This window comes from Ranitomeya variabilis, chromosome 4, assembly GCF_051348905.1.
Source record: "Ranitomeya variabilis isolate aRanVar5 chromosome 4, aRanVar5.hap1, whole genome shotgun sequence".
In the NCBI taxonomy this organism is placed as follows: domain Eukaryota; kingdom Metazoa; phylum Chordata; class Amphibia; order Anura; family Dendrobatidae; genus Ranitomeya; species Ranitomeya variabilis.
This window is the reverse complement of record NC_135235.1, coordinates 267,254,049-267,281,206: the sequence shown is the minus strand read 5'-3', so window position 1 is coordinate 267,281,206 and position 27,158 is coordinate 267,254,049.

Genomic DNA, 27,158 nt, shown 5'->3' with positions numbered 1-27,158 from the left:
TCACCGGCGGACCTAGAAAGTTCCTTGATCTCCAGCTCTCCAGTCCAGCTCACCCTACATGAGACTCTGGTTAGAAAAAGGAAGTACTTATCCTCGCATCCGCGTACACAGGGTTTTAACGCCCACATAGCTAGACTAATCTCGTTAGAGATGATGCCCTACCGGTTAGTTGAAAGCGAAGCTTTCAAAGCCCTGATGGAGTACGCTGAACCATGATACCAGCTACCCAGTCGACACTTTTTTTCCAGAAAAGCCATCCCAGCCCTGCACCAGCACGTTAAACAGCGCATCGTCCATGCACTCAGGCAATCTGTGAGTACAAAGGTGCACCTGACTACAGATGCATGGACCAGTAGGCATGGCCAGGGACGTTATGTGTCCATCACGGCACACTGGGTGAATGTGGTGGATGCAGGGTCCACAGGCGACATCAATTTAGGGACAGTTGTGCCTAGCCCACGGTCTAGGAAACAGTTGGCTGTAGGCGTTCGCACCCCCTCCTCCTCCTCCTCGTCCTCCTGCAGAAGCTACAGCTCTTCCACAGACCGCAGTCGGCCAACCACTCCATCGGCAGATGACACTGTTGCACACCAGTTGTCCCATTATGGGCCAGCTACTGGCAAGCGTCAGCAGGCTGTATTGGCTATGAAGTGTTTGGGCGACAACAGACACACCGCAGAAGTTCTGTCCGAGTTCTTGCAACAAGAAACGCAGTCGTGGCTGGGCACAGTAGATCTTGAGGCAGGCAAGGTAGTGAGTGATAACGGAAGGAATTTCATGGCTGCCATCTTCCTTTCCCAACTGAAACACATTCCTTGCCTGGCTCACACCTTAAACCTGGTGGTGCAGTGCTTATTGAAAACTTATCCTGGGTTCTCCGACCTGCTCCTCAAAGTGCGTGGACTTTGCTCACATATCCGACGTTCGCCTGTACACTCCAGCCGTATGCAGACCTATCAGCGGTCTTTGAACCTTCCCCAGCATCGCCTAATCATAGACGTTGCAACAAGGTGGAAATCCACACTGCACATGCTTCAGAGACTGTGCCAACAGAGGCGGGCTGTTATGTTTTTGTGGGAGGATACACATACACGGGCAGGCAGTAGGATGGCAGACATGGAGTTGTCAGGTGTGCAGTGGTCGAAGATACAAGACATGTGTCAAGTCCTTCAGTGTTTTGAGGAATGCACACGGCTGGTTAGTGCAGACAACGCCATAATAAGCATGAGCATCCCCCTAATGCGTCTGCTGATGCAAAGTTTGACGCACATAAAGGATCAGGCGTCTGCTCCAGAGGAAGAGGAAAGCCTTGATGACAGTCAGCCATTGTCTGGTCAGGGCAGTGTACAGGACGAGGTAGCGGGCGAAGAGGAGGTGGAGGACGAGGAGGATGATGGGGATGAGTATATTTTTAATGCGGAAGCTTTCCCGGGGGCACTGGAAATTGGTTGCGTGGCAAGGCCGGGTTCTGGTTTTTTGAGGGACACAAGTGACGTAGATTTGCCTGAAACTGCCCCTCAACCAATCACAACCGGAGATTTGACAACTGGAACTTTGGCCCACATGGCGGATTATGCCTTACGTATCCTAAAAAGGGACACACGCATTACGAAAATGATGAACGATGACGATTACTGGTTGGCCTGCCTCCTTGATCCACGCTATAAAGGCAAATTGCAAAATATTATGCCACATGAGAACTTGGAACTAATATTAGCAACCAAACAATCAACTCTTGTTAACCGTTTGCTTCAGGCATTCCCAGCACACAGCGCACGTGATCGTTCTCACACGAGCTCCAGGGGGCAGCAGACTAGGAGTGTTAGGGGTGCACACATCAGAAGTGGCGTTGGACAGAGGGGTTTTCTGACCAGGTTGTGGAGTGATTTTGCTATGACCACAGACAGGACAGGTACTGCTGCATCAATTGAAAGTGACAGGCGACAACATTTGTCCAGTATGGTTACTAACTATTTTTCATCCCTTATCGATGTTATCCCTCAACCGTCATTCCCATTTGATTACTGGGCATCAAAATTAGACACCTGGCCAGAATTGGCAGAATATGCATTGCAGGAGCTTGCTTGCCCGGCAGCAAGTGTCCTATCAGAAAGAGTATTCAGTGCTGCAGGTTCAATATTAACCGAAAAAAAGACTCGTCTGGCTACCCAAAATGTTGACGATCTAACATTCATTAAAATGAACCACAACTGGATTTCGAAATCTTTTGCCCCACCTTGCCCGGCCGACACCTAGCTTTCCTATGAAAAGCTCTTGCCTGTAGACTACTGTGAATTACTTTTCTAATGTCTAATTTTCTGCAGCTGATTGTCCAGCATACGACATGTTTACACCTCCCTAAATGGCCAAACTCCCCACACGGGGCACTTGGCGCAAGCACCCGTGAGACTGCTGTTTGTCTGAAGAGGTGGGTGTGCTCGCTTTTGGTCGACGGCATTGCTACTGGGTCCCTCATAGTACAATAAAGTGTCTCTGGCGGTGGTGGTGCGCACCCAACGTCAGACACACTGTTGTAACATGAGGGGCCCTGGGCCTGTACCGCCGGCCACAAGAGAGTTCACCCACCCCCAGGTCAAACATTGCTCTACCACTTCCACAGTTATCTCTCACACTTCCACCAATGTTTAGTCTATGCGCTGACATCCTTCCATACCTGCCACTGACAATACCATTGTGTTGACATGTATGATGGTACTTAACATAGTCAGGGGCAGTGTCCTCTATTTACCACAGTAAATACTTTGCGCTAAATTAGTAGGTCTGAAACAACGCAGAGGATCCCACCCCTGAACCTAATGATTGCACCCTTTAGTGTTTTTGTTTTGTTTTAATGCGAGACATTCACATTTAATTGTTGTTTTTGACTACTAACTGGCAGACACTCATTACAATCGGCCTCCGTTGACCAGACCACTGCTGCCCGTGTACCCCTGGAACCAATTATAAAGTGCCTACAGCCAGCCCATTTTATTGTGTTAGGCCTTCGAAGCCTGTCTGCGGTCCCTCCTTCCACTAGGCCTCCACTGCCCAGACCACTGTCTGCGGTCCCTCCTTCCACTAGGCCTCCACTGACCAGACCACTGCTGCCCGTGTACCCCTGGAACCAATTATAAAGTGCCTACAGCCAGCCCATTTTATTGTGTTAGGCCTTCGAAGCCTGTCTGCGGTCCCTCCTTCCACTAGGCCTCCACTGCCCAGACCACTGTCTGCGGTCCCTCCTTCCACTAGGCCTCCACTGACCAGACCACTGCTGCCCGTGTACCCCTGGAACCAATTATAAAGTGCCTACAGCCAGCCCATTTTATTGTGTTAGGCCTTCGAAGCCTGTCTGCGGTCCCTCCTTCCACTAGGCCTCCACTGACCAGACCACTGCTGCCCGTTTACCCCTGGAACCAATTATAAAGTGCCTACAGCCAGCCCATTTTATTGTGTTAGGCCTTCGAAGCCTGTCTGCGGTCCCTCCTTCCACTAGGCCTCCACTGACCAGACCACTGTCTGCGGTCCCTCCTTCCACTAGGCCTCCACTGACCAGACCACTGCTGCCCGTGTACCCCTGGAACCAATTATAAAGTGCCTACAGCCAGCCCATTTTATTGTGTTAGGCCTTCGAAGCCTGTCTTGTTGTGAATTTGGATTCTGGGCTCCCCCGGTGGCTACTGGTGGAATTGAACTTGTGACATCATCTTCCCTGTTCACCTGTTCTGATTAGATCTGGGTGTCGCTATATAACCTGGCTTCTCTGTTAGATGCTTGCCGGTCAACAATGTTATCAGAAGCCTCTCTGTGCTTGTTCCTGCTCCCAGACATCTACTAGATAAGTTGGACATTCGTCCATGTTTTGTTTTTGTATTTTGGTTCCAGTTCACAGCTGCAGTTTCGTTACTGTGTCTGGAAAGCTCTTGTTGATCAGGAATTGCCACTCTGGTATTATGAGTTAATGCCAGAGTCCTAAAGTAATTTCTGGATGTGTTTTGTTAGGGTTTTCTACTGACCATGAAAGTATGCTTTCTGTCTTCTGCTATCTAGAAAGCGGACCTCAAATTTGCTAAAACTATTTTCCTGCTGCGTTTGTTGTTTCATCTCATATCACCGCCAATATATGTGGGGGGCTTCTGTCTCCTTTTTTTTTGGGCATTTCTCTAGAGGTGAGTCAGGTCTTATATTTCCCTCTGCTAGCATTATTTAGTTCTCCGGCCGGCGCTGGGCATATAGGGATAAAAAGTAGGACATGCTACCTGGCTACTTCTAGATGATGCGGTAGGTTTAGTTCATGGTCAGTATAGTTACATCTTCCAAGAGCTTGTTCCTATAGAGGCTTATGCTAGTTCTCTGGCCATGGAGATCATGACAGTTTGACCGGACAGCTAAAGGGTTAAAATCCTTGGCTGAGAAAGGAGAGAAATAAGAAGTCTGCTGAGAGTTTTTTTTTTTTTTTTTTTTTTTTTTTCTGTGCTCTTAATTGGATCACTTGCCAGTCTGTCTATGCTGCAGTCTTTCTTTTTTTTCTCTCTCCTTATAATCTTTGAATGGCTTTGTGTTCACCTGTTAATAATGGATCTTCAGAGTGTAACTGCAGGTTTGAATAATCTCACCACGAAAGTACAAAATTTGCAAGATTTTATTATTCATGCTCCGGTATCTGAGCCGAGAATTCCTTTGCCGGAATTCTTCTCAGGGAATAGATCTAGCTTTCAGACTTTTAGAAATAATTGTAAGCTATTTTTGTCCCTGAAATCTCGTTCTGCTGGAGACCCTGCACAGCAGGTTGGGATTGTGATTTCCTTGCTCCGCGGCGACCCTCAAGACTGGGCTTTTGCATTGGCACCAGGGGATCCTGCGTTGCGCAATGTGGATGCGTTTTTTTTGGCCTTGGGCTTGCTGTATGAGGAACCTCATTTGGAACTTCAGGCAGAAAAAACTTTGATGTCCCTATCGCAGGGGCAAGATGAAGCTGAAATTTACTGCCAAAGATTCCGTAAATGGTCTGTGCTTACTCAGTGGAATGAGTGTGCCTTGGCGGCTACTTTCAGAGAGGGTCTCTCTGATGCCATTAAGGATGTTATGGTGGGGTTCCCTGTGCCTGCGGGTCTGAATGAGTCCATGACAATGGCCATTCAGATCGATAGGCGTCTGCGGGAGCGCAAACCAGTGCACCATCTGGCGGTGTCCACTGAGAAGACGCCAGAAAGCATGCAGTGTGATAGAATTCTGTCCAGAAGCGAGCGGCAGAATTTTAGACGGAAAAATGGGTTGTGTTTCTATTGTGGGGATTCTACTCATGTTATATCAGCATGCTCTAAACGTACTAAAAAGCTTGATAAATCTGTTTCCATTGGCACTTTACAGTCTAAATTTATTTTGTCTGTGACCCTGATTTGCTCTTTGTCATCTATTACTACTGACGCCTATATCGACTCTGGCGCCGCTTTGAGTCTTATGGATTGGTCCTTTGCCAATCGTTGTGGGTATGATTTAGAGCCTTTGGAAACTCTTATTCCTCTGAAGGGGATTGACTCCACCCCATTGGCTAATAATAAACCACAATACTGGACACAAGTGACTATGTGTATTAATCCGGATCACCAGGAGACTATTCGTTTTCTAGTGCTGTATAATCTACATGAGGATTTGGTGCTGGGATTGCCATGGCTGCAGTCTCACAACCCAGTCCTTGACTGGAGAGCTATGTCTGTGTTGAGCTGGGGATGTAAGGGGACTCATGGGGACGTACCTTTGGTGTCCATTTCATCATCTATTCCCTCTGAAATCCCTGAGTTCCTGTCTGATTATCGTGACGTCTTTGAAGAACCCAAGCTGGGTTCGCTACCTCCGCACCGTGAGTGCGATTGTGCTATAGATTTAATTCCGGGTAGTAAATACCCAAAGGGTCGTTTATTTAATCTGTCTGTGCCTGAACATACTGCTATGCGAGAATATATAAAGGAGTCCTTGGAAAAGGGACATATTCGTCCATCGTCATCTCCCTTAGGAGCCGGTTTTTTCTTTGTGTCAAAAAAAGACGGCTCTTTGAGACCATGTATTGATTATCGGCTTTTGAATAAAATCACGGTTAAATATCAATACCCATTGCCGTTGCTGACTGATTTGTTTGCTCGCATAAAGGGGGCCAAGTGGTTCTCTAAGATTGATCTCCGTGGGGCGTATAATTTGGTGCGGATCAGGCAGGGGGATGAGTGGAAAACCGCATTTAATACGCCCGAGGGCCACTTTGAGTATTTGGTGATGCCTTTTGGTCTTTCTAATGCCCCTTCAGTCTTCCAGTCCTTTATGCATGATATTTTCCGCGATTTTTTGGATAAATTTATGATAGTGTATCTGGATGATATTCTGATTTTTTCGGATGACTGGGACTCTCATGTCCGGCAAGTTAAGAGGGTTTTTCAGGTTTTGCGGTCTAATTCTCTGTGTGTCAAGGGTTCTAAGTGCGTTTTTGGGGTTCAGAGAATTTCCTTTTTGGGATATATTTTTTCTCCCTCTTCCATTGAGATGGATCCTGTCAAGGTTCAAGCTATTTGTGATTGGACGCAGCCCTCTTCTCTTAAAAGTCTTCAGAAATTTTTGGGCTTTGCCAACTTTTATCGTCGATTTATTTCTGGTTTTTCGGATGTCGTTAAGCCATTGACCGATTTGACTAGACAGGGTGCTGATGTTGCTAATTGGTCCCCTGATGCTGTGGAGGCCTTTCAGGAGCTTAAGCGCTGTTTTTCTTCTGCCCCTGTGTTGCGTCAGCCTGATGTGACTCTTCCTTTTCAGGTTGAGGTCGACGCTTCTGAGATCGGAGCTGGGGCAGTGTTGTCGCAGAAAAGTTCTGACTGCGCCGTGATGAGGCCTTGTGCCTTCTTTTCCCGTAAATTTTCGCCCGCTGAGCGGAATTATGATGTTGGGAATCGGGAGCTTTTGGCCATGAAGTGGGCGTTTGAGGAGTGGCGCCATTGGCTCGAGGGGGCCAGACATCAGGTGGTGGTATTGACTGACCACAAAAATTTGATTTATCTTGAGACCGCCAGGCGCCTGAATCCTAGACAGGCGCGCTGGTCATTATTTTTTTCTCGGTTTAATTTTGTGGTATCGTACCTACCAGGTTCTAAGAATGTTAAGGCGGATGCCCTTTCTAGGAGTTTTGAGCCTGATTCACCTGGCAACTCTGACCCCACAGGTATTCTTAAGGAGGGAGTTATCTTGTCAGCCGTTTCTCCAGACCTGCGGCGGGCCTTGCAGGAGTTTCAGGCGGATAGACCGGATCGTTGTCCGCCTGATAGGCTGTTTGTTCCTGATGATTGGACCAGTAAAGTCATCTCTGAGGTGCATTCTTCTGCGTTGGCAGGTCATCCTGGAATTTTTGGTACCAGGGATTTGGTGGCAAGGTCCTTCTGGTGGCCTTCCCTGTCACGAGATGTGCGAGGCTTTGTGCAGTCTTGTGACGTTTGTGCTCGGGCCAAGCCTTGTTGTTCTCGGGCTAGTGGATTATTGTTGCCCTTGCCTATTCCTAAGAGGCCTTGGACACACATCTCGATGGATTTTATTTCAGATCTGCCTGTTTCTCAGAAGATGTCTGTCATCTGGGTGGTGTGTGACCGTTTTTCTAAGATGGTTCATTTGGTTCCCCTGCCCAAATTGCCTTCTTCTTCCGAGTTGGTGCCCCTGTTTTTTCAAAATGTTGTTCGTTTGCATGGTATTCCTGAGAATATCGTTTCTGACAGAGGAACCCAATTTGTGTCTAGATTTTGGCGGGCATTTTGTGCTAGGATGGGCATAGATTTGTCTTTTTCGTCTGCTTTTCACCCTCAGACTAATGGCCAGACCGAGCGGACTAATCAGACCCTGGAGACATATCTGAGGTGTTTTGTGTCTGCTGACCAGGATGATTGGGTTGCTTTTTTGCCATTGGCGGAGTTCGCCCTCAATAATCGGGCCAGCTCTGCCACCTTGGTTTCCCCGTTTTTCTGTAATTCGGGGTTCCATCCTCGATTTTCCTCCGGTCAGATGGAATCCTCGGATTGTCCTGGAGTGGATGCGGTGGTGGAGAGATTGCATCATATCTGGGGGCAGGTGATGGACAATTTAAAGTTGTCCCAGGAGAAGACTCAGCTTTTTGCCAACCGTCACCGTCGTGTTGGTCCTCGGCTTTGTGTTGGAGATTTGGTGTGGTTGTCTTCTCGTTTTGTCCCTATGAGGGTCTCATCTCCTAAGTTTAAGCCTCGGTTCATCGGTCCGTATAAAATATTGGAGATTCTTAACCCTGTTTCCTTCCGTTTGGACCTCCCTGCATCCTTTTCTATTCATAACGTTTTTCATCGGTCGTTATTGCGCAGGTATGAGGCACCGGTTGTGCCTTCCGTTGAGCCTCCTGCTCCGGTGTTGGTTGAGGGTGAGTTGGAGTACGTTGTGGAAAAAATCCTAGACTCCCGTGTTTCCAGACGGAGACTCCAGTATCTGGTCAAGTGGAAGGGATATGGCCAGGAGGATAATTCTTGGGTCACTGCATCTGATGTTCATGCCTCTGATCTGGTTCGTGCCTTTCATAGGGCCCATCCTGATCGCCCTGGTGGTTCTGGTGAGGGTTCGGTGCCCCCTCCTTGAGGGGGGGGTACTGTTGTGAATTTGGATTCTGGGCTCCCCCGGTGGCTACTGGTGGAATTGAACTTGTGACATCATCTTCCCTGTTCACCTGTTCTGATTAGATCTGGGTGTCGCTATATAACCTGGCTTCTCTGTTAGATGCTTGCCGGTCAACAATGTTATCAGAAGCCTCTCTGTGCTTGTTCCTGCTCCCAGACATCTACTAGATAAGTTGGACATTCGTCCATGTTTTGTTTTTGTATTTTGGTTCCAGTTCACAGCTGCAGTTTCGTTACTGTGTCTGGAAAGCTCTTGTTGATCAGGAATTGCCACTCTGGTATTATGAGTTAATGCCAGAGTCCTAAAGTAATTTCTGGATGTGTTTTGTTAGGGTTTTCTACTGACCATGAAAGTATGCTTTCTGTCTTCTGCTATCTAGAAAGCGGACCTCAAATTTGCTAAAACTATTTTCCTGCTGCGTTTGTTGTTTCATCTCATATCACCGCCAATATATGTGGGGGGCTTCTGTCTCCTTTTTTTTTGGGCATTTCTCTAGAGGTGAGTCAGGTCTTATATTTCCCTCTGCTAGCATTATTTAGTTCTCCGGCCGGCGCTGGGCATATAGGGATAAAAAGTAGGACATGCTACCTGGCTACTTCTAGATGATGCGGTAGGTTTAGTTCATGGTCAGTATAGTTACATCTTCCAAGAGCTTGTTCCTATAGAGGCTTATGCTAGTTCTCTGGCCATGGAGATCATGACACTGTCTGCGGTCTCTCCTTCCACTAGGCCTCCACTGACCAAACCACTGTCTGCGGTCCCTTCTTCCACTAGGCCTCCACTGACCAGACCACTGCTGCCCGTGTACCCCTGGAACCAATTATAAAGTGCCTACAGCCAGCCCATTTTATTGTGTTAGGCCTTCGAAGCCTGTCTGCGGTCCCTCCTTCCACTAGGCCTCCACTGACCAGACCACTGCTGCCCGTTTACCCCTGGAACCAATTATAAAGTGCCTACAGCCAGCCCATTTTATTGTGTTAGGCCTTCGAAGCCTGTCTGCGGTCCCTCCTTCCACTAGGCCTCCACTGCCCAGACCACTGTCTGCGGTCCCTCCTTCCACTAGGCCTCCACTGACCAGACCACTGCTGCCCGTGTACCCCTGGAACCAATTATAAAGTGCCTACAGCCAGCCCATTTTATTGTGTTAGGCCTTCGAAGCCTGTCTGCGGTCCCTCCTTCCACTAGGCCTCCACTGACCAGACCACTGCTGCCCGTTTACCCCTGGAACCAATTATAAAGTGCCTACAGCCAGCCCATTTTATTGTGTTAGGCCTTCGAAGCCTGTCTGCGGTCCCTCCTTCCACTAGGCCTCCACTGACCAGACCACTGTCTGCGGTCCCTCCTTCCACTAGGCCTCCACTGACCAGACCACTGCTGCCCGTGTACCCCTGGAACCAATTATAAAGTGCCTACAGCCAGCCCATTTTATTGTGTTAGGCCTTGGAAGCCTGTCTGCGGTCCCTCCTTCCACTAGGCCTCCACTCACCTGACCACTGCTGCCCGTGTACCCCTGGAACCTATTTTACAGTGCATAGAGCCTATTGTTTTATTTTATTTAATATTAATAAAGCCATGATGGACTACGCTGTACCACGCTATGAGCTACCCAGTTGACAATTCTTTTGCGAGAAAAGCCATCCCACCCCTCCACCAGCATGTTAAAGACCACATTGTCCTTTCATTCTGTCAATCTGTGAGTCCAAAGGTACACCTGACAACAGACACATGGAGCGGAAGGCATGGCCACGGAAGGTTACGTGTCCTTTGTGGCGCAATGGGTTAATGTATTGCATGCATGGTCCACACAGGGGACAGCCTGGTAAGTCTGTCTGCAGTCCCTAATTCAAGTTGTCCTCAAATGAATAAATCTGAGCTTCTACCTTCTGGCTCTGATTAACTGTTGTTTTTTAAAAAAATGGTGGTTCCTGCCTACTAACGGTGTCTGCCCCTGCCTGGTGTTGCCCTCAACTGAATACAGCTGAGCTTCTACCTTCTGGCTTTCGGCCTATAGTATCAGATATTAAACTGCATTTGGCCTACTAGTGTGGTTGGGCCCTTAAAACAGTGTCTGCTGCTCTTGGGTTTGCTACTCCACTGAACAAAGCAGTGCCGCCTGTTTAGTCCTGTTACCAATTTTGAACTGCATTTAGCCTACTTTATTCTTTGGCCCTATATCTGTTTCCTCCTCATCCTGCCCATTGCCCAGCCACTGCTAGATGAGTCTGCTGGTACATTGACCCAGACCACTACATTCCCCTTGCACTCTACACAGCCAGAATCTGACCCTGCTGAAAGTAAGGTTCCCCTTCCCGCATGTTATACCACCTTACACAGGGACAAAGAGGAAGGTGCAGATGAAAGTGCAGGTTCCTTCATCAGGTGGGGGGGCATACTCGTTGGCGACGTCACTGGCACAGGGCCCCTCAGAGTACGCAAAAGTGTCGCTGCCGGTGGGAGGCGCCCCCACCGTGCAAACACACCGCTGTACTTTGAGGGGCCCTGTGCCAGTGCCAATGCCAATGAGTGGGCCCCTCTGCTTGCTTAGGATCACAGCACTTGCAAACTTGACATACTTACCTCTCACTGCTCCACCGCCGTGACGTAGTCCACGTTTCCTGTGCCCACTAAAACCTTGAACCAGCCCTACCCCCCACAACTTTTGCCAAATGACCCCAATTTCCAATGCCCAACTATTATTATAAAGTTAATTAAGATTGACAAGCTTCAGAAACAAGAATGGATGTTTTTGGCATTAAAATGGGCACTGTAGGTGTTTTCCTGGCCTCCACTCACTGCCGACTATGCTTCCCCATTGACTTGCATTGGGTTTCGTGTTTCGGTCGATCCCCGACTTTCAGCGATAATCGGCCGACTGCACTCGACTCGACTCTGGACAAAGTCGGGTTTCACAAAACCCGACTCGACCATAAAAAAATGAAAGTCGCTCAACCCTAGTGGGGAGTTGTTGTACCGGGTCACGAAAATAAGGGAGGATTTGGTAGAGCAGTTGGTAGTGCCGGGTCCATATAGACGGAAGGTGTTGGACATGGCCCATTCACACATCTTGGGTGGACACCTAGGGGTGGACAAAACGCAGGAACGGGTTGTGCAGAGATTCTATTGGCCTGGGTGTCACCGAGAAATAGTGAACTATTGCAGGTCCTGCCCTACATGTCAGCTAACTGCTCCCACTCCTCATTTCCGGAACCCCCTTGTGCCACTGCCCATTATTGAGGTACCATTCGAGAGAATTGCCATGGACTTGGTTGGTCCCTTAGTTAAATCAGCCTGGGGCCATCAGTATATATTAGTCATCCTGGACTATGCCACACGCTATCCTGAGGCAATTCCCTTGAGAAATTCTTCCTCGAAGAGTATAGCCCGCGAGTTGGTCCATGTCTTTTCCCGGACAGGTCTGCTGAAAGAGATCCTGACTGACCAGGGGACACCTTTCATGAGCAAGGTGATGAGGGAGTTATGCAAAGCCCTGAAAATCTCCCAGTTGAGGACCTCGGTGTACCATCCCCAGTCAGATGGTCTTGTTGAGAGATTTAACAAGACACTGAAGAGCATGCTGAGAAAAGCTATAGAGAAAGACGGTAGAGACTGAGATTGTCTCTTACCCTATCTGATGTTTTCCATTCGTGAAGTTCCACAGGCCTCCACAGGGTTCTCATCGTTTGAGCTTCTATATGGCCGGCATCCGCGAGGACTCCTGGATGCAGCCAAGGAAACCTGGGAAGCCGAAGCCATGCCTGTTGTGGATTCTGTTTGTGGGCTCCCTCTGGTGGTTACTGCTGGTACTGGGTGACTTTGGTGGGTTGCGGCCTTTGGTTTCCACCTGTCCATCAGAGGCTGGGTGTTTCCTATTTTACCTGGCCTTTCTGTCATTCCCTTGCCGGCTATCAATGTATTCAGATGTGCTCTGTTTGGTTCCTGCCTACCTGCTCCCAGATCTTTCAGGATAAGCTAAGTGCTGATTTTTAGTTGTTGGTTTTTTTGTCCAGCTTGCTTATTATGTCTCTATGCTAGCTGGTAGCTCTAGTGGACTGAGGTTCTCCCCATGTGCCATGAGTTGGCTCATGGGTTCTTGTAATCTCAGGATGTTTTTTTTTATTAGGGTTTTTTGCTGACCGCTCAGACCCCTTTTGTATCGTTCTGCTTTCTAGTTTACAGCGGGCCTCAATTTGCTGAACCTATATATATCATCTCTATGTGTGTGCCTTCCTCTCATTTCACCGTCAATACATGTGGGGGGCAACTATACCTTTTGGGGTTCATTCCTCTGGAGGCAAGTGAGGTCTTTATTTTCTCTGCAGTACTAGTTAGCTCTTAGGCTGGTGCGTGGCGTCTAGAACCAACGTAGGCACGCTCCCTGGCTATCTCTAGTTGCGTTTGTCAGGCGTAGGGCAGCGGTCAGCCCAGGTTCCATCACCCTAGAGCTCGTCCGATATTTTGTATTACTTTGCTTGTCCCTTGCTATCCCTAGCCATTGGGATTCATGACACATGCCCCACAGAAGCGTCACTGAGCATGTGGCCCTGATGCAGCAGAGGATTGCAAAGGTGATGCCTATCCTGAAAGAACACCTCCTCCAGGCACAAGAAGCTCAGGCTAGAATCTACAACCGGTCTGCAAGAGTGAGGCAGTTCAATCCGGGAGACTGAGTTCTTGTGTTAGTTCCGACGGTGGAAAGCAAGTTCTTGGCCAAATGGCAAGGGCCATATGAGGTTGTCGAGAAACTTGGTGAAGTAAATTATAAAATTCACCAACCAGGAAGACGGAAACCATTCCAAGTATACCATGTCAACCTCATCAAGCCGTGGCAAGATAGAGAGCCGACAGTAACTCCATCGTTTTTAAGCAACCCAGAAGGTGAGGTTGGAGCGGTTACTATAGCGGAGACGCTATCGAAGACCCAGAAACAACAATGCCGGGAGTTACTCCAGAAAAACAGGGACCTGTTTTCAGAGTTGCCAGGACACATGAAGGTCATAGCGCACAAGGTCCTAACAGAGCCACATGTGCGGGTGAACGTGAAGCCCTATCGTATTCCTGAGGCTCGTCGAGAAGTTATCTCCAAGGAAGTGGAGCGTATGTTGAAGCTTGGAGTCATTGAGGAATCCAAGAGCGGTTGGTCGAGCCCAATTGTCCTGGTCCCAAAACCTGATGGAGAGTGGAGGTTTTGCAACGACTATCGGAAGTTGAATGAGGTCTCCAAGTTTGACGCTTATCCCATGCCCCGCGTTGATGAGCTCATCGAAAGGCTTGGGCCCGCCAGGTACATAACCACCTTGGATTTGACGAAGGGGTATTGGCAGATCCCCATGGCACAGGAAGTCAAGGAGAAGACGGCGTTTTCTACACCAGATGGATGTTTCCAGTATGTCCGGATGCCGTTTGGCCTACAGGGAGCTCCGGCGACCTTCCAGAGGGCTATGGATAGAATCCTTGCACCCCATAAGGCATACGCTGCTGCGTACCTGGATGATATCGTCATCTTTAGCCCGGACTGGGAGAGTCATCTGGAAAAGGTCCAAGCGGTGTTTGATGCTATAAGAGAGGCCGGATTTACAATAAACCCGAAGAAGTGTGCCTTGGGTAAAGAAGAAGCTAAGTACCTTGGATACATAGTGGGTCATGGAGAAATAAAATCCCAAATCAGTAAAGTGGAGGCAATTCAAACATGGCCAAAACCAGTTTCCAAGAAGCAAGTTAAAGCCTTCCTGGGAATCTTGGCATATTACAGGAGGTTCATCCCAAACTTCGCCACGATGGCTGCACCTCTGACTGACCTGCTAAAAGGGACAAAATCAGTAATGGTTAAGTGGTCCGAAGAAACAGAGTCAGCCTTCCAAGGAATGAAAGAGGCTTTGTGTAAGCAACCCGTTCTGATGGCCCCAAACTTCAAAAAAGAGTTTATTCTTCAGACAGATGCCTCAGATTTCGGGGTGGGAGCAGTCCTTTCCCAGGAGCTACATGGGGAGGAGCATCCTGTCCTCTATCTGAGTAGGAAGTTGTCCTCGTCTGAAAAGAACTACTCAGTCGTTGAGAAGGAGTGCTTGGCCATAAAATGGGCCGTGGACACATTACGGTACTATCTGCTGGGACGTAAATTTAGATTGATATCCGACCATGCCCCACTAAGGTGGATGAGGGAAACGAAGGGTAGAAATGCTAGGGTCACCCGTTGGTTCTTAGCCCTGCAGGACTTCTGTTTCCATGTGGAACATAGGGCCGGGAAGCTGCATGGTAATGCGGATGCCCTGTCAAGAATCCCTTGTCTAGTGGGGGAAAGTGCCAAGCCCCACGGCTTTAGGCAGAGGGGGGAGGTATGTAGCGTGGCTAAAGGGCAGCTAATCGACGGGAGATATGTGTCACATAGATGGCTTGCCGCTGTGATGTAACCATAGCTACCTATATGTGTGTCAGGACCTGTGGTGATGTCACAACCACATATAACCACACTATAAAAGAAAGCCTAATACTTAACACAGTGGATATGTGTGGAGCTGCTAGCCTCCAGAGTGTGTTAAAGTTCTAGGTCTGAGCCTGAAAGACTGGACACTTTGTTTTTCCTTTTTCTGAACTAAAGGCTATTTGTTTGCTGTTATTTTGCCACGTGGTTTATGATGTAATAAACCTATGAACTTTTAAAGGAACGTGCCTCCTGAAGTGTCAGCCATCGCACCTGAGTGAGTGAAATCCCTACTATATATATATATATATATATATATATATATATATATATATATATATATATATATGTATGTACAAATCTGGTTCTAAATAAATATCTATGTCGAAGATTCAAGATGTCAAAATATGATCACAACACAACCTTTTTGATCAATCCACATCAACTAATATAATAAATAGGAATGGTCTCAGCCAAAATCCTATTGGTTTCTCCAATAATTGTTCAGATTAGTGGAGCATAGCGAAATTCAGATACTAGCCACAAGTATTCACCCAACACGATCTATATCAGGATTCATCAGGGGAGTTTGGAATACTTCATCAACTGGAACAACATGAGGATGTCTCACTGCTGAGCGGAGTAAATGGGACATAGTGTATCTTATATAGTACAAAGAAATTTAAATATGTGTGACTAATCAATGCATCACTTCTGGGTATCCTGGCGTGTCATGTCCATTCTATGGAGCATGAAAGTCCCTATCAGATCGCATCACATCTGGTACATGGGTCGCATCGGGAGACGCATGTGTCATTATCAGGTGTCATTCCAAAACTGTCACTTCCTGTGCGCCCCAAGAATTACTGTTGATATGCAAATATGAAATGCAAGCTTGTTCCTTATGCGACCAATCATGATATAGGTAAGCATGTAACAGGGTGTCTAAACGAAAATGATTACAAAGACAGTTCCATAGGCACAGCTATAAGTAATCTCCTTACAGAATGGCTATTAAGTCCATTCATAAAGATGCAATCAAAATCGGGTTTGAAGCAGAAATTAAATTTATAATAATGGGACAGAAACAAGCTCCAATATATAAGAAAGACATGCAATTGGTAAATGTATACATGTCATGAGTTAGACTTCTTAGTGCAGTTGAAACGCGTCGACTGGGTCATGTTGACCGTGGAAATTTTTCTTTTGTATGCACTATATTTTCATTTGAAAAATTAAAAAAGAGGAAAATCCAGTCCTGTTTAGCTTGACTTCAATTTTTTCTATTATCTTTGATGTGAGGCCAGGGCGAGGCCGGTGTCTGAGCACCAGGTGGATGAGCATAGAGCAACTGGGGGAGCTGGAATCAAGTTTCTAAAGTCTTTTAAAGATCTTCCTTTTTTATACGTAATCTTTGGGACCAAAGTTAGGTCTCCTATATCCACATCCGGTTTAAGGACTGCTCAGTGTTTGTAGGTTAGTCCTAACTTGTTGGGCACCATTGTCAAAAGTAGCTCTTAATCTGATATTATTCTAATCTTTTAGAGTACCTGGAGTGGAGGTGAATATTTTTGTTCTGTCTTGCTTGAGGATCTCTCTGTATGCCTTGCTCAAAATCTTTTTGCGCATCCCCTTTCCAGGAATCAAATTCCAAAATCACGTTCGACTCATTTGAAGGTGTTTAAATCAGAGAAATTCCTCTGAATTGTCAAAAATTGACCCTTTAGAGTGCCTATTTTCTGGGCAAATGGGTGGTCCCACCAAAGAAGAGAGTTTGTGGATATTGGTTTTCTATATGTGCTAGCGCTGTCTTATTGATGAAAATGTCCATAATAAGTAAAGTTAGTGTCTGTTTCAAAAGTAAATGACGACAATTCTAGCTCATTAGCATTTAGACTCTGAACAAAATCAGTAAAAGGTTCTATTATCACCCCTCCAAACCACAAACACATCATCGATGTATCTAAGCCGTAGGGCTATAGACCAGTGTTAGATAGTGAGAATGTCACCAAAGACCAGTTTTCTTCTATCAGGCTAGGAGCAAATTTGCATAGGAGGAGGGGCCACTAGGCTCCTCATTTCAGTGCCCCTGAGCTGATGGAAGTACCGTATTTTTCGGACTATAAGATGCACGCTTTTGTGGTGGAAAATAGAAAAAAGATTTTTTTTATAAGATGGAGGTCCGTCTTATTGTCCGAATTTAAGGTATCTTACCTGAGAGCCGGCTGTGGTACAGCGGAGTCACAGAAGGCAGGGTCCCTTCCTCAGGAAGCCGGCAGCGGCAGAAGTGGGGCAATGCTGCAGTCCTGGGATGCGATGCTGTGGGTCCAGTGTCGGCGGTGAGGCAGAGCTGGAGCAGGCTCCCATCCTCAGGATGCCTGCGGCGGCAGAGGTGTGGCGATGCTGCAGCAGAGGTGTGGTGATGCTGCAGCAGTGGACAGTGCAGAGTGCACCTGAGCAGGGTCCCTTCTTCAGGATGCCGGTGGCAGAAATGTGGCGGTGCCAAGGCCCAGTGTCCATGGTGAGAAGAGTGTTTCACTGGTTTCCCTGCGGCCATCTTCCTGAAGCTGTGGGCCACTGGAGGCTTCAGGAAAATGGCCTCTGTGTGTGCGCAGATTGAGATCTCGGTGTCCATTTTCCTGAAGCAGAGTGCCACTGAGATTTTAATCTGTACACGCGTGGCCTCCATCGGCCATTTTCCTGAAGCCTCTGGCGGCCCCAGGCTTCAAGAAGATGGCTGCAGGGAAACCGGTGATGCACTCTGCTCACCATGGACAGGGGCCGCAGTGCTACCACATTTCTGCCACAGGTATCCTGAAGAAGGGATCCTGCTCTGGTGCACTCCACACCGCCCACTGATGCAGCATCGCCACACCTCTGCCGCAACTTCCCCCCCCGGTAAGCCTGCGTTCGCACTATAAGACACACCCACCCATTTTCCTCACAAATTTTTTTGGGGAAAAGTGCATCTTATAGTCCAAAAAAATACAGTATTTGCCATAAAAAAGTGAACACATTTTTATTCCAAAGCCTCCAGAACAAAGCGATTGTGTACATGATACTGACACCCTCTGCTATGCAGAAAATATTCCTCTGCTTTTAAGCCTTTCAGGTGTGATATAGATGAAAACAGCACTTCCACATCTTTACTGGCTAAGATCATATCTGATTCATGGGCCAGGCCTTCAATCATGCTCAAGAGGTGTGTTGTATCTCTTGTTATGGCACTCAATTCATTCACCAATGGTTTTCAGATCTTATCCAAGTTGGTCCCAAAACCAAGGTCCAACAACAAAGATTGGGAAATCAGACAGAGCAAAGTACACCAAACAAAGCAAAGCTACAGCTGACAATGGTCTGCTCATAGCTAGCCAGCTGAATAGCTAGCAAATAATATCAGGAGGCACCTGGAGAACACCAACAAACTAGGCAAGATTGAGCATCAAGTCTGTCAATCAAAATATTGACAGCCCAGCATGCCCCAGCCTCAGATTGGATGACCAGGCTGTCACTCAAAATATCCTCTACTCTTCAGAAAATATTACAATGTATTTTCGATCTGAGTGTAATCCTATAAAACATCGGATCGCACTTGTCCCAATGTTTTTTTTTCCCCCCTCAGACCGCGCCTGTCCGAGAAAGGAAAAAAAAAACCCACGCTCGAATGACATTTGAGCGCTGTGCGATTATCATGTACTGACAAAATGGAGAAGTTTTCTTTTTCCATCTTTTCATCCGAGAAAATCAGAATCGCACTCGGATGATGTCCTGATCAAATTCTAATCAGGGTGCAATTAGCGTAATCGGTCGGATTCTCTTGGATGAGAGAAAATACGCTCATGTGACCCAGCCTTAGGCCGTCTAACGTCCCCTTGGAATCTTGTATCTGACCTGGCTTATCCTCAGATTTTGCAGTTGTCCCCATCTCTCTGGTTCTAAGGTGTTGTGGGTCACCCATATTGATGACTTCTCTACGTCCCCATAATTAGCTTTTTGATGTTGCAGATTTTCTGCACCATTTCAGCAAATTAGGTTTTTTTGCGTTTTTTCATCTTACTTTTTTTTTCCATGCATTTTCATTGCGCTTTTGACGCTGCATTGTTTGCGTCTTGTTGGCATGTCATGTTTTAAACAAAGCTGCTTTGCTTTGGCTTAGGCCGGCGTCACACTAGCGAGTTTTACAGACATATGAGCGCATAAACTATGTAAAATACGCATTGCACACGGCCCAATGAATCTCTATGGCCCAGCTCCTATCTGCCGTATATTACGCATCCGTAATATACAGTCTTGTACGGCCGTAGAAAATCGCAGCATGCTGCGTTTGTCACCGTATTGCGCAAAAAAAAAATTGCCAATGAAAGTCTATGGGGGGCAACAAAAATATGGATTACACACGGACCATGCGTGTGACTTGCGAGAAAATACGCACCGGTGTTAGAGAAAAGCCGGTAATTCAATTGCTGGCTTTTAATTTCTCCTTCCCAAACCCGACAGGATATGAGACATGGTTTACATACAGTAAACCATCTCATATCCCTTTTTTTTTTGCATATTCCACACTACTAATGTTAGTAGTGTGTATGTGCAAAATTTGGGCGCTGTAGCTTGTAAAATAAAACTGGGAACTTTTCCCAGGCTCCAGTTCATGAGGACATCCAGCAGAGAGCGCCTCACCGCAACTCAATGTAACTACAGGTCACCCTGCTTTCCATTCATTCCCCAGGGTTTTTACAGGCACGAGCACTGCTTTAGCAGAGCTCCTGGCTGTAAAATGATTTAACCCCTTCAGATGGATTTACTTCGTGGGACTTGACCTGAGCAACGGAAGGTATGAGATATTGTTGTTTTTTTATTTTTCCTTTGTTACAGAATGAGGGTCTTCAGGTGGATTACCAGTATAATATAATATTACAACAACCTGTGTTTTTATTTCATTAAAATACTTTTAAATGTGTGTGTGTTTTATTAACCATTTCGTACTATTGGATTAATAATGGATAGGTGTCATAATTGACGCCTCTCCATTATTAATCTGGCTTAATGTCACCTTACAATAGCAAGGTGACATTAACCCTTCATTACCCCATATCCCATCACTACACGGGAGTGGGAAGAGAGTGGCCAAGTGCCAGAATAGGCGCATCTTCCAGATGTGCCTTTTCTGGGGTGGCTGGGGGCAGATGTTTTTAGCCACGGGGGGTCCTATAACCATGGACCCTCTCTAGGCTATTAATATCTGCCCTCAGTCACTGGCTTTACCACTCTGGCGGAGAAAATTGTGCGGGAGCCCACGCCAATTTTTTCCACCATTTAACCCTTTATTTTACAAGCTACAGCGCCCAAATTTTGCACATACACACTAGTAACATTAGTAGTGTGGAATATGCAAAAAAAAAAAAAAAGGGGATACGAGATGGTTTACTGTATGTAAACCATGTCTCATATCATGTTGGGTTTGGGAAGGAGAAAGAAAAAGCCGACAACTGAATTACCGGCTTTTCACATATCTCGCTCTGAATTCAATATAAATACAGTATATATATATATATATATATATATATATATATATATATATATATATGTGTGTGTGCGTCTCAATGACATATATACTGTATATCTGTTTTAACGAACATTTGAGATAATTTGACATAAATCCATTAGGTGTCGGTTTTGCAAGCCTGCGAGAAAATATCGCAGTACGGATGCCATACGGATTACATATGGAGGATGCCATGCGCAAAATAGGCTGACACACCCTGCCTACGGATGACATACGGATCACTATTTGGGAACATTCCTGCGTATTACGGCCGTAAAATACGGACCGTATTTTCATACTCTGAGTATGACGCCGACCTTAGACTTAAGTTTACTGATACAGTCATATGCAGACTACATACGTTTTTTCATATTTTTCCACTGTGGAAGTGCACTAAAAACGCACATGCGGTTTTAACCTGCGGATTTTCAGCATCTAATGCAAGTCTATGGAAAAAAAATTTGCAAATAAAATTCAGCGTATCCACAAGAGAAATTGACAAGTTGTGGATTTGATACTCGTCAGTATATACGGAGCAAAAAAAAACAAAACAAAACAAAAAAACCTGTCTACACTCTGACATCCGAGTGAGGCCTGATTTTCACAAACTATCAGAGGATGGAACATTTATTTATTTATTTTTTTCAACAAACGAGAAAAACCTGATCACTCAGATCACAGTCCGATCAAAAAAAAAAAAAATCAGTCTGATTTTCACATATGTGAGAAAAATGGATGTCTGAATGAGCTCTTAAAGGGAACCTGTCACCTGAATTTGGCGGGACCAGTTTTGGGTCATATGGGCGGGGTTTTCGGGTGTTTGATTCACCCTTTCCGTACCCGCAAGGCAATATTACCTTACGCTGGCGTGTACTCCGGAGGACAGAGAATGAACTTCAATCCAATATTGCGGCCAGCATGCAGCCAGCGGGTAAGGAAACGGTGAATCAAACTTCCGAAAACCCCGCTCATATGACCCAAAACTGGTCCCGCCAAATTCAGGTGACAGGTTCCCTTTAAGGTGCAACATTTGCAGCACATAAAAAAAATTGCCACAAATTACATCATTTTTTTTAATAAATATCGGTCGCTGTTACCTCTCATTTCATTAATTTACAGCTAGAATGAGCCCTAAGTATGTTCACACAGAGTTCTTCAATGCGTTCATTTTTTTAAACAGATTCTGTGCGTTCACACAATGCATTTTTTCTGCGGTGTGAGTGTTTTGAAAAAGTGGCAGATTTTTTATTTTATTTTTTTTTGATTTTGGAAAACCGAGGCTAAAATCTCATGTGAAATGTATCAGTGTGAACACAGCCTTAAGAAATCTACTTCAACAAGCTTCCCATTCATTGGAAAACAAAAATACTCCTGTAGTGCATGTCTTTTTTTCTCTATTTTTGTTTTTAACATTAGAAAAAGCATCCCGCCAATTTTTTTGGTGCATTTTCCATTCCAGTAAATTGCAGGAAGTCTTTCCCATATTTTTTTTTTAAGTTTGGAAAAGCGTAAATAAAACAAAACGGAATCAAAAACCACCTGTCCTTAACAAAAGACGTGTCTTTTAGCAGCAGTTTTTAAAGGCGGAATTTTTAAAAAACCTTTGTGAATTAATGAGTGTGCTACTACAATCCAGTGACAGCAACATCTACATTTTTCACTCATTTTGCTAGGGTGGACATTTTTTTTTTTTCTTATTCAATTACTTCCTAAAAGCTTTCTATATTTTCAGAATGATTTCTTAGCACAGAAAATTTCATGTGGAAACTTTTAGAATTTTCAGCCGCACCATAACTTCCAGCAGAGGTGGATGGGCAATATTAGAACAACACTATCCTACAGACAATGCTCAATGCAGGTATATTTTACCTTTGTGACAAGGTTCCCAGATGCCAGATTTGGAGAAGTTAGATCCACTCAGACAATGGCAGCTCCATGGACAGGATTCACGTTAGTGACTGATTGCTAACACGTGAGCTTCTGTATAATTTGGAGACATCTCCACCACCTGGTCTGATGAACTCTACAAGAAAGACTTGTTCACAAGCTGCATATTTTCATGACTTTCTCCTACAGAAGCACAGCATTTTACAGCAACAGACAAATTTATGACATTTCTAAGGGTATGTGTCCACGTTCAGGTTTGCTTCAGGCTTTGGTCAGGATTTTATGCAGGTAAAATCCTGACCAATAATGCACCTGAGGTCACTGGCAGGTCCTAACCTAAACCAAACAAGGATCCCTAAAATATAACCTTTATTAGGGTACTTTTAAAATGGACTTTATTAATCAAAAATTATATAGAATTAAAAAGGCATCAAATGTACCTAAATAGCCCTGTATGGTACTCTAATACACCCTACCTAGCTGTGGAGGTAGGCACCCTACTTTACCGCGGTAGGCGCCCCCACTCGTCGAAGACTGGCCCTGTTGTTGCCCTAGGGCTCCCTTTGGTACTGGAAACCTGATAGGCACTACAACAGACTCCTATAGTGACCACTACCTGACAGTGGAGGTAGGCACCCTAAGTTGTCACGGTAGGGGCCCCCACTCCGCGGCGGCTGACCCTGGGGTCCCTTACTCACCCTACAATCAGGAAAGATGAAAGATGTATGTCCCAATACATCCCACCGACCCGTGAAAAAAAGAAACAAAACAGAATAGACAAAATAACCAGAAAAAATTAGCAAAACTAAACCAAAAAATGTGTAAAAAACTTGCCAGACTATTGTTGACCGAAAGGGTGATTTAAAGTGCTGGTTAGATAAACAATAGACTGGTACGTCCCAAATGGGATCACAGGTCACTGGAGTGTAATGATATACCTTGATCCGAACAAATGATTCTTTACAGTTGCAGCACTTGGATGTTTTCCATAATGCTCCTCTATTGTTTTAGAGAGGTATGGCCTAATCCTGCCATATAGTGCCCAATCAATGCAAGGCTGAGAATTATACACCACATAAAACTCTAATAATATGGTAGTTCTACTGGCTCAATGGCCAAACTCCAATCAGTCAGCTCTGGACAAGGGTAAACATACTTTAGCGAAAAGCATTACAGTTGGGACATATTGGTAACTATCAGCAACACATTATTGAAACTTGATGTTGTAAATTAGATTAGAGCGCTCACTCATATTGCTAAGGTATGCTAATAGCGAGAAAAATTATTATAAGCAATTGAGACATATTAGTAACCTTTAGCCACACCTTATTAGAGCTTAATATTAATGGCTCAGTTCGAGCGCTCACTCATATTTCTGAGGTATAATAATAGGTGCTATTGCACAAAAAATACTTATCAGCATTTTGAAAGTTCATCTCGCTTCTGCCCCAGGATACAATGATCAACTCTCGCAAGTAGTCCCCAAATAGCGTCCAGAGGTGGATGTCTCAGTGGTCAATTCTCACACATAGTCCCCATCCAATGTCCGACGCGTTTCCCCCCCTTTTTTTGGGGGTATAGCGGGGGTTCATCAGGGATAGCACAGCCACATAAGATAGAGGAGCTGTAAATGTAGGTCCACTCACCATGTGTCCCTTTTTAAAAGAGCCATGAGTTAGCATTCACCACGTCCAAGCCACATGGTGTGTACGTCATCAGTATGCGGTCAGGCATTCAGTCTGTGCAGTGGCGAGCCGGAAATGAGGAGTGCCGTAGCCTCCATGAACCGTCGGTTCCATGGGCTACTAGAAAATGGCCAAATACACCGCCTCTTAGCCGCATGACGTGCGCGCCTCTAGCGCGCATGATTACCTGCATAAAGATGGCCACGGGCCGGAATTCTATTACTAACAAAAATACTGGATTCAATTGGCTACAAAAACATGGCCGACAGTGCCGCTCTTGCGCGTGCGCTCTACTGTCTTGGGGAACTCACTCAGATTCGGAGAGATAATACCGGATTGTTGTAATGGTTCCTTCAACGTAATAAACCATTATATACAGGGGTAAATATCACATGGAAGGTGAGTGGTAGCCTACACGTTCGGAAAGACAGAACAAACAATGAACAATAAAGTCACAACAAAATATATACAGTGGGTCAACTTTAATGACCCTGAGGAATATACACATATCAATATATATGGCTTGAACTGACCAATAGAACTAGGGCTAGATGAAACTACCAAAGGACAATTGTTCATTGAGGCCTGCTGGACTCATCGATTTCATTAGATAAATCCATCTGCATTCACGTTGTAGGATTCTTCTGTCCCAATCTCCCAACCTGACTGATGGTGCAATTACCTCGATCACCTTAAAGGATAATGAGCTCAAATTTCCCCCATGCATAGTATTCATATGGCGTGCAACTGGTGTGTCTCGACCATGTCTGATATCTCCCAGATGTTCGCTAATGCGAACTCGAAGTTCACGTTTGGTCTTCCCTATATAGTCCTTCTGACAAGAACATGTACATAGGTATACCAGACCCGTCGTTCTACAATTAGCAAACTGCCTCATTGAGAAGGTCCTACCGGTGGCCGAGCTCTTAAAGGTCTTTGACACTTCGACAAATTTACAAAAGGAACAATGTCCACATTTGTAGGTCCCTGTCGATCTGTTCATAAGCCAGGTGTTCTGTCTTTTTGGGGGGATAAAGTGGCTATGGACTATACTGTCCTTAATTGATCTCCCCCTACGGTAGGTGATCGATGGGTGTGGAGACACATAGTTGCCAATCTCAGGGTCAGATCTTAAAATTTGCCAGTGTCGTTTAAAAATATCATATACCCTCCTGGACTGGTCATCAAAGGTCCCAATAAGTCTTGTGATCCCTGAGCCTTCCACATGGGGTCTAGGTACCAATAGCGATGCTCTGCTTGAGCCTAAAGCTGCAGAATATGCGGAGTCTACTACATCACTTGGGTATCCTCTATCACAGAACCGATGTTTAAGTTCTTGTGATTTAGTTTTGAAGTCACTCAAGGAGGAACAGTTCCTGCGAAGTCTCAGGAACTGTCCTTTCGGAATACCTCTTTTCAACGGGAAAGGGTGGTGGCTCTCCCATCTTAGAAGGCTATTTGTAGCCGTTGGTTTGCGGAAGATGCTAGTGCCCAGGGAGCCATCCACTTGTCTAGAAATTGTGACGTCTAGGAAGTTTATGCTATGCCCACCAATTTCATATGTGAAAAACAAACTCTCTAGAGTGGTATTTAAGTATTGTAGGAAGTTGGTAAAGGAGCAGGCATCGCCCTTCCATAATATCAGGATGTCGTCGATGAATCTGCCCCAGAAGATGATTCTGGGGCTCCACGTGTCATCCTCATCCTTAAAGACAATGGTGTCTTCCCACCAGCCCAGGAGCAAATTAGCATATGTGGGGGCACAGGGGCTCCCCATCGCTGTGCCCCTGAGCTGGTGGTAGTACTTCCCGTTAAAAAGAAAGTAATTCCGCTGTAACACAAAATCAAGAAGTTCCAATAAAAAAGTATTGTGTGATGTGTATTGAACTCCCCTACTGCTCAAGAAATACCCAATAGCGTGTAGGCCATCTTTATGCATAATACTGCTATAAAGTGCCTCAACATCAATGGAGGCTATAATGGTGTCTGGCTCAATGGAAACCCCCTCCAGTTTAGTTAGCAAATCACTGGTATCCCTGATGTAAGATGGAAGAGCTGTCACAAATGGTCTCAATAATCTATCTAAGTAGATGCTTGAATTTTGGGACAGGGCATCTACCCCTGACACTATGGGGCGTCCCTTAAGGGGGCACAGTCCCTTGTGGATCTTAGGCACAGCATAAAACGTTGCTACCATGGGGGATTTGGGAAGTAAAAAATCAAATTCACTTTTAGAGATAAGCCTCGACTCTAAGGCTCGTGTTAATATACTCCTTAATTCAAACGTGAACTCAGCCGTCGGATCGTTCTTTAGTACCTCGTATGTCCGACAAAATAGACATACATATCTCCGTGTATTTAACATGATCCATAACGACAATATTACCGCCTTTGTCGGAAGGTTTTACGACTATAGACGTGTTGTTCCTAAGATCTTCCAGAGATTTTCTTTCTGATTTGGTTAGATTAGGATAGGTAGAATCAAACTCTGGGATAATATTGTTGATCTCATCTGTGACCAATTTTTGGAACACATCAATGCTGCCAAAATTACCTGCCGGTGGCATCTTTTTGCTGACCGATCTGAGATCAGAAAAGGGGCCCTCACCAGATATCCTACTGCCCTCCATGCTCAATTCAGTCAATATTTCAAGATCGGTCAGGTCATCAAACGAGATACCTAATTGTTGACACTTTTGCATATCATTTTTATGAAAAAATTGTCTCCATCTGAGTTTCCTCGTAAAGAGGTTGAGGTCCTTAATCCAGGAAAAAGGGTCAAACCTCATTGTTGGAACAAAGGTGAGACCCTTACTGAGTACTTGTTTTTCTATTGTGGTCAGAAGATATGATGATAAGTTGATGATTTGGTTATCATCTCTTAATGGCCCTGTCATTACTTTTGATAGCTGATAGGGTTTCGATTCCGAAGATCGTACATAAGACCCCCCCGATCCTCTAAAAA